Source organism: Populus alba, chromosome 18 (genome assembly GCF_005239225.2).
Source record: "Populus alba chromosome 18, ASM523922v2, whole genome shotgun sequence".
NCBI lineage: Eukaryota > Viridiplantae > Streptophyta > Magnoliopsida > Malpighiales > Salicaceae > Populus > Populus alba.
The window spans coordinates 15,366,834-15,381,830 of record NC_133301.1 but is presented as its reverse complement, the minus strand read 5'-3'; positions in this window follow the sequence as shown (position 1 = coordinate 15,381,830).

Sequence of the window (14,997 nt, the reverse complement as noted above, 5' to 3'; positions counted from 1 at the left end):
GGACCCACCCTGCATATGCGATGTTGACACCACCGCTTAGCTGAGCATTCTTTTACTTTTGAGCTTTGCTACCTTGCCATGCAATCCTTGTCAAATGTCAAAATATGCCCAAATCTTTATTATTTTACTAAACGTCAAAACGTTATTCATCTATATTTGCTGATGCCCTTGTTTTCTCTACCTCCTCCCCGTCTTATCTCCTCTTGCAAATATATTTGGATGATGGTAAAGCCTATAATGAAAAGAACCCTCCATTTTACTGTAGCTTTACCTCTATAAAAATCTCTTCTTCATGTATTCAACACGTGATTCGATGGATATGTTAAATTTGATTTGGTATGTTTTTGTGCCATAGTGTAGATACGAACATTGAGAAATGTTCAAAGTTTATTAATTTTTTTTGGATATTAAAAATATAATAATAACAATAAATATATTTCCGTAAAAAAACAAAACAACTGTTTCAAAATATCATGTGATATATCCTAAAAAAAAATATAATAATCACATAATAAAAACATGTAAGTGTCTTGTTTAACATATACAAAAATATAACTCTTAAATGTAAAACCTCTTTTAGTTTAGCAGTAAAATCTTATCATTTAACTTTCATTTTAATTAATACCAAGTTAAGAAAAATATTATTATTATAATAATACATATAAAAAATAAAAACTATTGATCTAAGTGGTTAAATGATTATCTTAATCTACAAGTTTAATTTACTAGATAAACTTCAATGAATGATTTTAAATTACTTTACTCTTTAATTTTAAAACTTGCATGAATTCATTATTACTATATATTTTATTTTATTAATTAAAATAAAAATAAAAACAAAAATTGTGAGATTTCAGCTCATAATTATATGATTATTAAGATTTTAATATCATATTAAAATTACTTAATAAATAATTTTAAATTTAACCTTACCATAAACATCTTCTGAGATACTAAAAATCAGATCAAGTTTTCAAGGAAATCACACCTCGCATAAATACACTCCAATATATTCACACAAAAAATAAAATTTAGCTAAATTTTTTTTGAGTATTTTTTATTATTTTGATACGCTGATCTTAAAAATAATTTTTTAAAAAATAAAAAAATATTATTTTAATATATTTTAACATGAAAAGCAACCCCAATTATACTGTCAAATAACCCATTCTTCACTAGGGATGGAGACCACGAAGGTGTTGGGTGCGGTTTTCCAAAATTCGAGGATTAAAGTGCAGAGCAGGTAAAAAACCAAGGGAATTTTTTACACTTGTTTAATTATTTTTATTCGTTCATTTCTTTATTAATATTAAAACTTAACAATTTTGTGGCTCCCATGTGCCGTGTTTCCTGGAGCAGTAGCTTGGTAGGTCCTCGGCTTTGATCATCAAACACTATGTGCTTAAATTAAAAGCCGACCCCAGACGTGACTTGATCAACGGTCAGTGTTTCGTCTCTCTGGATCTCGTCTTTCTGAACCGATGATTACTCGGCGGCTCGGCTAAGTCAGGTTGTCAACCCCATTGGTCCTCTAGATGGTATATATATAGTGTGGCACGTTCTGTATGAAAGCTAGGACCAGAGTCATTCATTACTAGGACACGATGTCCTGTGATAGTCAATCATGACCGTTGAATTTGATGAATAATTAGTCCAACATAGGACCGTCCCTCTTGAAGGATCCTCAAGTGTTCCGGGCGTCGTCTTATAACTTCGATTTGAAGATCGATTTTCCTTTCTTTTTTTTAAGAAAAAACAAAATCAATATTATATCACTCAAATTAAATTAAAAAAAATCAATAAATTAAAAGTCATGATTTGAATCACTTAACAGGTCAACACGTGTTTTTTTACTGGATTAGTGAAGTTTTTAAATTTTATTTTTTAAACTTAGACCATTTTAAACCTCAAATCAAAGATTTATCAATACAAATCTTTTAGTTTGGAAGGTATGGTTCCAATTTAAATTTCAATAATCATTATAATTTTAAAAAAATTAAAAATTAATTTGATCTTCATGTATAAAACTCTCATTACATCAAAATATCATAACAATTCCATTAATTTATAATTTAATAATCAATTAATGATTTATTTTCCATTAATAGAAAGTTTCTAGTAAAAATGACGCGCTGATGTTTTCGAGTAACTTTTAGGATATATTTGAAAGTGTAATTTTAGTTATTTTTTAAAGTATTTTTATTTGAAAATGCATCAAAATAATATTTTTTTTATTTTTTTAAAAATTATTTTTGACATTAGCATATCAAAATGATTTGAAAACACTAAAAAAATATTAATTTGAAATAAATAAAAAATAATATTTTTTTTAAAAAAATACTTTTAAAATATAAAAATAAATAAAGCCATGATAATTGGATTTGTTACAAGTTTTATTAGGAGTATTTGGAAGCTAAATTATTGGATTTTTTTAATCCAGAATTTTGAAGGCTGTATCATATTCGGATTCTTCGATCCAGACTATGGGGTTTCTCTATGAAATACACGATACTGTAATTCCTGTCGTTTTTTCGATTGGGGAAAATCAATCCTTCTAGAATATTTTATTTTACGGAACTATAAAATTAAAAAGCATGTGAAAATTATAATATTTCATAAACTAAAAACAACATTATGCATAAGCTAAATTACAAGGCAATAAAAATCCTACGACCCTGACATATAATAGCGGCTGGATAATTGATTTATGCTATGCTACGAGCAACGAGTCTGGTAAAAAACAATAATATAAAAAATACATAATCATTACTAATCATTTTTTTCAGTATAAAAAATAAATTGTATAGAGATTCATCTAATATGATTCGGTTAACTTAACGAGTCTAAAACCAACCTGAATAATTGATAAAAACATAACTTGATCATTCCGTTGATATGCTCATTAGGCTCGTCGGATCTTAATAGGACATGGGGAAGAAGGTGAAAATAAATAATTAAGATGATATTCTCCTTTATAAATACCAAGATAATAATATATTGGATTGATTTTGATGAACCCAGGTTAATATTGTCAATTTACATTTTAGATCATAGTACCATGGTAAGCTCATTAAAAGATCAAAATAAATTATGAATCTTGATTCTCAGTAAATCTAATGTTGAATAATAAAATTAAAAAAAAAATCAATTGAAAAAATAACAAAAATAATAACTCAAGTCAATTTAGGTTAACCTGCTAAACCTGCGATTTGAATTATGAAACCAAGATAATCTAGAAAATAAATCTAAACAAATCATATAGCTTAATTCATAATTAACTCAATATTAAAAGATAAAATAAAAAAGATTAATTAAAAAACACACAAAAAATAACTAAAGTCAACTCGGGTTAACTCATAAAACCCGTGATCCGAGTTATGATACAAGAATAACCTCGTAAAAAATAAACATAAATAAAACATGAAACCTAATTCCCAGTTAATATAATATTAAATAATAAAAATATATATAAAAAAATAGTTAATTGAAAAAAGAAAAACTCTAAATCAACTGTATTATATCATAAAGTCGAGCTTGAGACTAAATAACATTGTTAAAAGTGATTTGAAAAAAATTTATGAAGATTAATCACCGATAAATAGTTTCATTTGAATGCATAAATCTTAGATTTATTTAATAACATCGTAAAATTCAATAAATTTATATAATAATCGTACCAATCCCTAAAGATTTACGTATTCTACACATCTGAATGCATAAATCTTAGATTTTAAGATATTAAAAATTATTGAATTCCACATCTCGGGAAGCTAAAAGAAATTCATAAGATAATCAATGGACCATCATCTTCCTCGAGAAGAAGAAAAGAGGTCGCAGAGATGATGAAATCGTATCATAAAAAAGAGAGGATGGAATCATGAGAAGGAAGGGAGTGGTGCTGTTGCTAGTGCTGCACCTCTGCCTCTAATTAATCAATTGATTATTAATTAAAAAGGCTAGTAGGTGAGCACACTGTCGTCTAGAGCCCTAAAACACGGCAGGTTTAATGGGAATTGTAATTACCGATACCACAGCCAGCAGCATGCGCACTCTCTCACCTCCATTTCGATGCTTCCACGTGTCACGTCACTTCTTCCCTCCTTTTTTTTTTTTAATTGTTTACGTAAAATTAGGAAGATTTGACACATCATTATATCGTCTTTTGAATTTTGGACGAAAGATTCATGCATTATTGTTGCCAAGAGAATAAAAAGAGAGAAACAAAGAAAGACAAGTCTCTGTGTCTGTTTCTCCTCTCTTTTCATGACCATGGAATCTGTCACAGCTTGGTTAATGATTGATATTGATGTGCAATTTTTTTAATGTATTAAAGTATTTTTTATATTAATACATTAAAAAATATTAATTTAATTTTTTATATTAAAATTACTTTTAAAAGGGGCATAAACAAAAATAGAAATATAATGTAAAACATCATCTAAGTAATTCATCGACCTGAAAGTTAATTAGAATTAGATTTTGTTTTGAATCGGTTCGAGGATGAACTTAACTTTGTTATTTAATTTTTTTAATCTAAAACAATATTATGTTATTAAAAAAATTATTATTTTATAATTGACTCAACAAATTTATAATTTAGATTGGGTATGATTTTTTTAATTTAAAATAACATTATTTTATTTTATAAAATATTATTTTATAACTAACTCGACAAATTTATAATTTAAAATGAGTATGATATTTACTTGATAAAAAAAGGGCTTTTTTATAGTAGTATATTTTGTCTTTTAAAGTATTTTTTTGATTAAAAATAATATTTTTTTTAATATCAATTTATTAAAATCATAAAAATATGTAGAATAAATAAAAAATAAATTTTTTATTTTCAAAAATCCCAACCCCCCCGCACCTTCTTCACTTTCAAAATCCCAAGACACTTGTAATTGAGAGTGTGAATTTAAGAAAAACAAAACGTGGGCATGGGGACAGGGATGCATTCAACAATTCCAACTTCAAAGGCTGCTTTCCATGTATACGTGCGTTTCTTGGGATCTGTGTCCAAAATTAATAATAAAAATAAAAATCTTTTCATAAAAATAACCCGACTTTTGGAATCTTCTCCTGCCAACCCACCTCCGTAAGATAATCTTCTTTTCCCCAAAATCACAGAATACTGCAATACGATAGACACGAATCTCCTTTGCTGTTTTGTCGTAATAAAGATTTTTCTTCCTAAACTTTTCTAAAAATAACATCTTCGAAAAACTTCAGTTTAGTCGCTAGCTTATATAATCATCCCAAACAAAATATTTTATCAATTAGGTCCTTAATAAAGTCTCAAACACTTCTCAACTACCTTCATCAAACTTTATTGATGTTTTGGGTTTATTATGTCTATTTTATACAATAAATAACACGTTTTAATAAAATAGTCAATGAGATGACGCAATCAAATCTAAATAATAGGATTCAGAGAAAAAAAATGATTTTTTTTTAAATGGATAATACAAAAATCCCAGATTTATTACTAATTTTTTTATATTTATAGTTTGCGATCAAAATAGAGACTATAACCTTTTAAACAAGCTTTAAACTAGCCATTATAGAACATGAATAGTTAGAATACTATTTAAAATAGAAAAATAACACAACTTGAAAATAAAGTTTAAAATCCAAAAATAACTACAAAAATAATAAAATTCATTAAACAATAACTTTCAAGATTCGAAAACTTTTTCGATCCCAACTAGTCATAGAAAGTTGACTTATTGTATAACCAACACTATAAAATTTATTGGAAAAAATTAAATTTAAAACATATTTGTTAACTTATCTACTTGATCCAAATATATTAAGTTCATATATAATTGATCAAAACCTCACGTATCAATTTCCTCTAATTAGCAGGGTGAAAAAAAGGATTTAATTGAAAAATATCTAAGATGACTGGAACCCAATTAATAAAAGTTTTCATTTTTTGGAACTCATGATTGATGTTAATGTTATTAATGTACCAAACAAGAATATATATATATTTCATAAATCTTTGTGAATATACCCTGGTATAAGCACAATTATTAAAGAAAAGCACAGCGCATGAAAATTAAGGGGAAATAAAAAAAAAATCACGATTCTTCAATGCCTATTATATGGTACAACATCCATTATGATTTGAATATTTATCCCATCTATCAAGTGGCCGAATAATCGCTTGTCAAGGTTTGTAAACTTGTCTAAATTATAGAATTTAAATAGGCAGCTAGGTCCATCTTCAGTCCAATAATCCCACAATGATCAATCCTGCCATTGGTAGCTAGTATTATCCAAGTCCAAGATTGCCCATTTTCTTCATTTGAATATCTTGTGATGGTCAAATTTCTACATTTAAATTTCCTAGTAGTTCTCAGGTGAGATAAATTCTTTTTTTTTTTTTTATTTGCTTTTTTACTACTTTATAGCAATCCTATAAAACCTAGTTAATCTTATAATTCATGATTAGAGTCTAAGACGGGCAGGTCAATAAAAAAACCCAGTATTTCTTTTTTCTTTTTTTTTTTAACCAAAATGATGGCTTTCATTATTTTTCCCAAGTTAGGTTTTTTTTTTTTTTATATATATATATATAAATAAAGGAGGAAATGCAAAAAACATAAAAAGGAGATAAAGTTAGGAATCTAGACATTGCACATGACAAGATGGGGCAAATGGGCATTTTCTCAGGGTCCAGAATTCGATATGATGTTAGGGCAGAAAAAGTAAATGGGAATAGACACCAATCCTGTCCTTGATCATATGTGCATGTTTAACTTTTAAATTTGTCGTCAGCTTCTTTATATATAATTTATTTGGCCCATGATGTTATTTTGCCAACCACCTTATAGATAATGATGAAATTATATATAATATGCTTTGAAATTTTATAATCATGGCTAGCTGTAGCAAAAGTTACATACGGCGCATGTCCATGGATATCAATTTCTTAATCGGTCCACCTCATTCTACCCTAAATTCAAAGTTCTTATTTTTGAAAATTAAGAATACAAATGATGTTCTCCTAGACAGGTTTCTAAAATATTTAAATAAACAGGAAAACCTATCTATGCTAGGAAGCAACTAAAATCTTGAAAGTATAAAGGAAATAAACACAAATCTAAAATAGAGAGGAAAAATAATAAAATTGATCCAAACAATGTTTCCTTAGCCTAATTTTAGGGATTTGTTGGTATAATAAGTGATATGATGACTTTTAAAAGAAAAACTTTATGAAAAATATTCACTTCAAAAAATTTGAATCTAATCTAAAAATTAATTTATTATTATTATTATTATAATTTTAAAATGTTGACCTAATTTGATTCCTTAATATCCACTCTTTAAGTCTAAACCTATTTAACTAACTTATAAAAATATTTTCTAGATTATTTTACTAGAGGATATTTGAAAGTATGGTAGCGGTTTTTTTTCAAATTGCTTTTCATTTCAAAACATATCAAAATAATATCTTTTTAAAAAATTATTTTTGATATCAACACATTAAAATAATTTAAAAATATAAAAAATATATTAATTTAAAGTAAAAAAAATAAAAAAAATATTTTTTAAAAAATACTAAAATGCTTTTATAAAAAGAATATATATACCCCTGAAATTGGTAGGGTATGATGAAGATAAGAAATTTCAGAGAGTTGAGCTATTTGATAAACTTCAGAATTGTATATTTCGCCACTCCTTGAGTAATACAATTGTTAACATATATATACACAGCTTTGCAGGTTTGAATTTAGAAAGTAAGCTAAGATTACGTCTTGACATTTATACTGCATTTACGTTGAAGATTTGTCTGCCGTTACAAGCTTGATATTATGCTTGAATGATGGTTGCAGGATCATGGGCAAGAGGCAAGTGAATATTGGCTGAATCTGGGGAAATTTGAATATTGGCTGAATCTGAGGGGATTTCCTTTATACGCTCCCGCAAGATGGATGAGCCATCAGCTAAGCCAATCTTGAGCAGTAAGGAATGCAGACGCTGGGAAGATAGAGGCTTCGTTAGAAAGTCTGCCAATTGATCATGAGTATTGACATGCTGAACATTGAGGATCTTCTTGTGAACCATATCACGGACAAAGTGGAGGTCTATCTGAATGTGTTTCATCCGGGAATGCTGAACCGGATTGAAGCTAAGGTGTGTAGCTCCCAGGTTGTCACACAACAGCCTTAGCGGAGATGAAATTGGGAGACACAGTTCTTTGAACAGGGACAACAGCCAAACTGTTTCAGACGTGGCAGTGGCAAGGGAACGATACTCAGCTTCTGTGGAGGACCTGGCGACTGCACGTTGTTTCTTTGAGCTCCACGAGATGGGATTGAGCCCAAGGAATGTAATGTAAGCTGAGGTGGAGGTGCGATCATCATAATTCCCAGCCCAATCAGCATCAGCAAAAGTGGTGATATCAAATGAAGACTGACGATTTATATGAATGCCAAGGAAGATGGTTTTCTTCAAATAGCGGAGCAGGCGTTTGGCAGCTGACCAGTGAGTGACCGTAGGTTGATGCATGAATTGTGACAGCTTATTAACAGTGAAGGAAACATCAGGACGAGTAAGAGACAAATATTGTAATCCACCGATGATGCTTCGAAATGCAGTGCTGTCACAGGGAGCTGTGCCATCAATAAGCTTGAGCTGGACCGAAGTGGACATAGGAGAAGAGACATCCTTAGCACCCTGCATATTAGTTTTGAAGAGAAGATCTCGTATGTATTGATGTTGAGATAAGAACAACCCGTTTTTGGTGGGTATAACATCTAGCCCCAGAAAATGATGAAGTGCACCCATATCTTTCAATGAGAATTGGATGCTAAGTTGATCAATCACATGAGTCAGGAAGGATGGAGTGTTTCCAGTGAGAACGAGATCATCCACGTAGACCAGCAAGTAACACAAAACATCTGCACTGTGAAAGATAAATAGAGAAGGATCGGCTTTGGAGCTGGTGAATCCCAGTTTTAGAATGGCTTGTTGCAGAGCAGAATACCAGGCACGAGGGGCCTGTTTGAGGCCATAAATAGCCTTGTTTAACCGACAGACATGATGGGGAGTGGAGGTATCATGGAACCCCGGTGGCTGTAACATGTAGACTGTTTCCTGCAGGTTCCCATGCAAAAAGGCATTGTTTACATCTAGCTGCCGTAATGGCCACCCCTGTGTGACAGCCACGGTGAGAACTGTTCTGATGGTGGCAGGTTTCACAACTGGACTGAACGTTTCATTGTAGTCTAGACCAGGCCGCTGATGATATCCCTTTGCAACCAAACGGGCTTTGAACCGAGCAATGGAGCCATTAGGATGTCGTTTGATCCGAAAAACCCATTTGCACCCAACTGGTTGGCAGTCCGGAGGAGGCGGTACCAACTCCCATGTGCCATGCCTCATGAGGGCTGTGAGTTCCTCAGACATTGCTGATCTCCAGTGTGGCTCACGAAGAGCCTGTCCCACACAGGTTGGTTCTATAGTTTTTGGGATGGGGTGTTTTGTGGTGATGTTAAGTTGTTTGGGTTTATAAATGTTATTCATGGAACGGGTGACCATGGAGTGAGGCCGGGTGGGTGCAGGATTGGGTGATGAGGGAGGTGAGCTTGGAGAAGGTGCACAAATAACTGATGAGGGTGGATGACTAGGATTTGGCAGTGGAGATGAGGCAAGCTGAAAACTGGGAGAAGCAGGAGAAGATAAAGGTATGAGTGCACGTGAATTAAAAGATACAGTGGGGGAGTCATTACCTGAGGAAGCAGTGAGAGTGGGTATCCTTGCCGAAGTCACTGGTGGAGGTGCAGGAGGAGATGAAAGAGGACCATGAACAGAGGAGTCGCTTTTCGGGCTGGGTGTGGAAGGATGGCTGGAGGAGAAACCATTTTCATTTTCATGAAAGATGACATGGCGTGATTGGTAGAGACGGTTGGTTATGGGATCAAGGCAGCTGTATGCATTTTGGGTTAAGGAGTAGCCTACGAAAATACATGGAATTGATTTTGGTTGTAACTTGTTTGTGTTATATGGCCGAACAAGAGGAAAACAAAGACAACCGAATTTTTTTAGCTTTTTATAATTTGGAGGCTGTGTAAACAAAGTTTCAAACGGAGATTTATGGTGGAGGAGAGGTGTGGGTTGACGGTTAATAAGATATGCAGCAGTGGAAAAAGCATAGGGCCAATACTGAAGGGGAAGGGATGCATCATGTAGTAATGTGAGACCGGTTTCAACCAAGTGACGATGACGACGCTCAGAAACACCGTTTTGTTGCGGTGTATGAGGAGCTGTGGTGTAATGACTGATTCCATTTGTTGTAAAATATTGTTTTAAGGCAACAAATTCACCACCATTATCAGAATAGACAGATTTAATTTTTAACTGAAACCGATTTTCAACAAGATTTTTGAATTGAGGAAATATGATGCGGACACTGGATTTAGTCTCCATAGGATAAAACCAAATGTATTTTGTGAAATGATCAACAAAAATGAGATAGTAACGAGCCCCAGTAATGCCAATTGTACTTGAGGGACCCCACACATCAGTATAAAGTAAGTCAAGAGGGGCATGACTCAAGAGACTGTTTTGACGAAATGGTTGACAATGAGCTTTATTAATAGAACATGAGGAACAAAGAGAAATATTTTTTTTATTTATTGTCGGAAGGGAAAATGATTTGATAAGGTGAGTGACCAATTTAGGAGAGGGATGCCCAAGGCGTTTGTGCCATCCGTCCATGGAGACCCTTTCATGCACATTAGCAACAATAGGATGAGAAGGCTGCACCATTGACTTCAGAAGGATGTAAACACCATTCTCACACGCTCCTCGGAATAGAGCCGCTCCCGTGATCTTGTCCTTAACAAAAAAGAAAGAGGGGTGAAGCTCAATAAAGACATGATTTTGACGAGTAAATTGATGAGCAGATATGAGATTTTTTTGTAGATTAGGAACACAAAGGGTGTCATTTAAATGAAAGGTACGTGTGGGGGAATGAAGATGTAAGGAGCCAATGTGAGAAACAGGCAAACCTGAACCATCACCAATGATAACTTCGTCTGTGCCATCGTATTCGGAATGAATAGATAGATTAGCAAGATCACCAGTAATATTATGAGACGCAGCTGAGTCTATAAGCCATTTTGTATCCTGTGCGGGTGAGGTGGAAGTGCAATTCGCTGTTGGGGTGGTATACTGAAACCGACTGCAGTGTTTGGCAGTATGACCCATGCGGTCACATAGTTGGCACTTTGGAACTGGAGGAAAACGACGTGGTCCATGATTTTTGTTGCTGTCTCTCGGATTGCCAGGCTGGCGATAGTGAGCTGGAGGTTTATTTCTTTGGCCATATGATCTGTCAAAAAAGTGGGGTTTTGGGGCAGATTTAAAAGACTGATTTTCTTGATTATACGAAGCCCGTCGGTGCGTGTAGTTTGCAGAAGCAATCAGTGGATGGGAGGAGGCATCAAGACGGTGAAGATATGCATCATGACTTACAAGGAGATCATGAAGTTCCTCAAAAGTGAGTGGTCGTTCTCGGGCGCGAATAGGGCCTGCAATTTCACGAAAGTCAGTTCCCAGGCCATTTAGAATATAGAGTGTTAGATCATCTTCAGAGATTGGGTGATCTATGAGGGAGATTTCGTCTGCCAACGATTTTACAGAATGAAGATAAGTTTGAATTGACTGGTTGCCCTTCTTTATCATTGTGAGTTCTTCCTTAAGTTGCATTGCTCTGGTTCTGGACTTGCTTGCATACAGAGTATGCAATTTATGCCATGCATCCTTTGATGTCTTGGCCATGGAGATGAGAGGAGTAATAACAGTGGATGTGGATGCCAAAATGGCACTGAGGATAAGCTTATCTTGCCTTATCCAGTGTGTTCGTTGGATGGCACAGACTGCTGTGCTGGTGGATACAGGGCAGATTTTTTCTCCAGTGACATAATCAAGGAGATCATACCCGATGAGTAAGGCTTCAAACTGAGCGCGCCATTGAAGGAATGTAGAGGGGGTAAGTTTATCATTTATTTGGGATGTGATGTTGAGGGCAATCAGAGGTGTTTCAGTTGGAGAGGATGGGGTTGAGATAGGATTGTGAGGGATCAAATTCTCATTGGAGATTTGTTGCTCTGATACCATGATGAAGATAAGAAATTTCAGAGAGTTGAGCTATTTGATAAACTTCAGAATTGTATATTTCGCCACTCCTTGAGTAATACAATTGTTAACATATATATACACAGCTTTGCAGGTTTGAATTTAGAAAGTAAGCTAAGATTACGTCTTGACATTTATACTGCATTTACGTTGAAGATTTGTCTGCCGTTACAAGCTTGATATTATGCTTGAATGATGGTTGCAGGATCATGGGCAAGAGGCAAGTGAATATTGGCTGAATCTGGGGAAATTTGAATATTGGCTGAATCTGAGGGGATTTCCTTTATAGGGTACTGGATTAGATTTCAAAGTTAGATAATTTTATGGGATTGGTTTGGTGGGTAAGCAACTATATTCCTCTCTTACTTCTTGCATTCAAACCCTGATGCTAATATTCGAGCTAGCCGATGTGAGAGTACATCACGAAAAAGACTTAATTTTGATTAATACACGAACGGATTAAGAAATACTCTTTGTTTTTTTTAATTAAAAAATTGAAAATTAGACAGAAAGACTTTCAATATAGAAAAAAAAGATCACAACACAGTGTTTAAGAGCTTCCATAATCGTCGCTCGTCAGCAATATATTTGTCTAGATTTCGTCTCCCATATTGTAGTTTTCTTCAATTCCTTTCTCCCCTTCTCTGTCATTTGATCCTTTTTTCAGGAAAACACATGCATGCAGATTGCAGGACGCTGACCATCGCAGGGGGCTCGCCCTCCTTCACCGGCCGGCCGTGGGTAAAGAACAAAGACAGAATAATGATTTTTGCTGCACAATTCTCTCCTCAGAACTGGGTCCTCATACATATAGTACACGTCTCTTAGAAGATTGTACAAATCTTGGAAAATTATTTACAGCATGTGGGATCAGTTGACAAGCATGGCCATCTTCTGGTTATTATTAGTTTTATATTATATATATTTTTGTGGATATCAAGCATGCAAGATGGCAAAAACTTGGCCAGTATAAATAATTTTGTTTCTTCATGTCACACACTAGTTAAATTTATTTCCAAAACTCTTCTTTTTTACTCGCAGAGAAAGATATCGTCGTATTATTTCTTACATAACGAGATAAAACAATATATTTTCAGAATAAGTTTACGACGAACTATTTACGCCAGTAAATTCATAAAAACTCCCATCACTCCAACCCTAATAAATTGACGTCACAATAAACAATTAATCTTTGAGACATGCATGGCGCGGTCTGGTTCACAAACTTAGACTGGCTGGCTGTGCATGGATAAGAGCATTAAATGCAAAACACTTGCCGACTTGAAAGGTTTGTATCTTCTTCAAGCCAGCTAATTCGAGCTGTGCATGCTGCCACTGTAACAACGTAGTTTTAAGAACTCACCTGAGGTGGATTGATTTATTTTTGAGTTTCTTTTTTGTTAAAATTCAAAGAATATTACTTTGATTAAATAAGTAAATTTAAAATAAAACCTAGTATAAATCATGTTTTAAATGTATTACAACTATATATGGGATGTAGCAGCCATGGAGGTCTCTTGTAAGTCAAGTCCTTTATTCGGTGTGTAGCCCTTTTCAATCCAAACCCTTCCTTTACCTTTTGGACCACGCATAATAGAATTGGAAGAAGCGTAGGGTCTCTAAATCATTGGACTATTACATGGTAATAGGTATCGATACTTAGCCTATAATAAATTATGACACAGACACATGAAAACAGCCTATACCCCGTTTTGTAAGAAGACAATATCTTGGCCCTACCCTACCCCTACCCCTTCAACCCCACCGGATTTTAATTATCGTCCATGGATCACATGGAATGTTCAATGTTGTGGTTATGTCAGCATCCATGAAGATAGATTTATATATTATGAGAATATATATATAGTTTCATGTATGGTGGGCAGCAAAAGGGAACGATTCTATAATCTATTGAATCATGCTGATCGCTGATATTGATCATGTTAAAAAAGCACTAAAGTTCTTCGGTGTAAATGCATGCATATGGATGGAGTGATTCGCTTTTCTTTCAAAAGCATCAATCAAGTCCAGAATTTCTACCTCCCCTCTAACTCTAACCTATGACAAGTTCATTGTATTTGGCTTGGAAAAACATTAAAAAATGTGTTTTTTCAAGTTAAAAACAGTTTGAAATGCGATATATGTAGACAAATGGATACTAAATCATAATTAGGAGGGATAAAAAGTGATCGTTCCTATCCCTTTGGATCATTTGCCAATAAAATGATAGTGACAATATTATGACTATCCATTTTCTTGACCTAACACTGCCACAAGAGCTAGTGCCTGAATTTCTTAGTTCATATATAGATAAGTACCAAAAATATATTCTGGACCTTAAAAAAACTATACCTCAAATCTAAGGTTGGAGCGGTTTTATCCTTCCAATCCTCCTTTTAGAGTATCCTACAAGGGGACATTGTGCTTCAATGTTTCTTGAGTTGAAGCTTGCTTGTTTAGATCTACATCTAGAGGAGGGTCTGCCATTGTAGAAGCCAGGAAAGTATTCATGAGTAGCTCTGCCTCTGCTGTACGTAAAAAGGATGGCAGTGTGTTGGATTTTTATTGCACCAAATCACTATATGGTGGGGGACCTTAGCGAGTCTTTGACAAATTTGGGTCCATTGTGTTTCCAAGAGACAAAACTCAGAATTGCTAACAGGCCAGTATGGGTTTGCCACGTATGCTGATTGTAGTCTGTCAGCAGGTGATGCACTGTGCTTGATTCAGATGGAATTGCAGAATCAAGAACATAAAAACTAGGGTTGCTGATTACCCATGCTTGTCAAAACTCAATTCAATCCCGCATGTTGATTGAAAAATCAGGTCGAAATCCGACCGAAA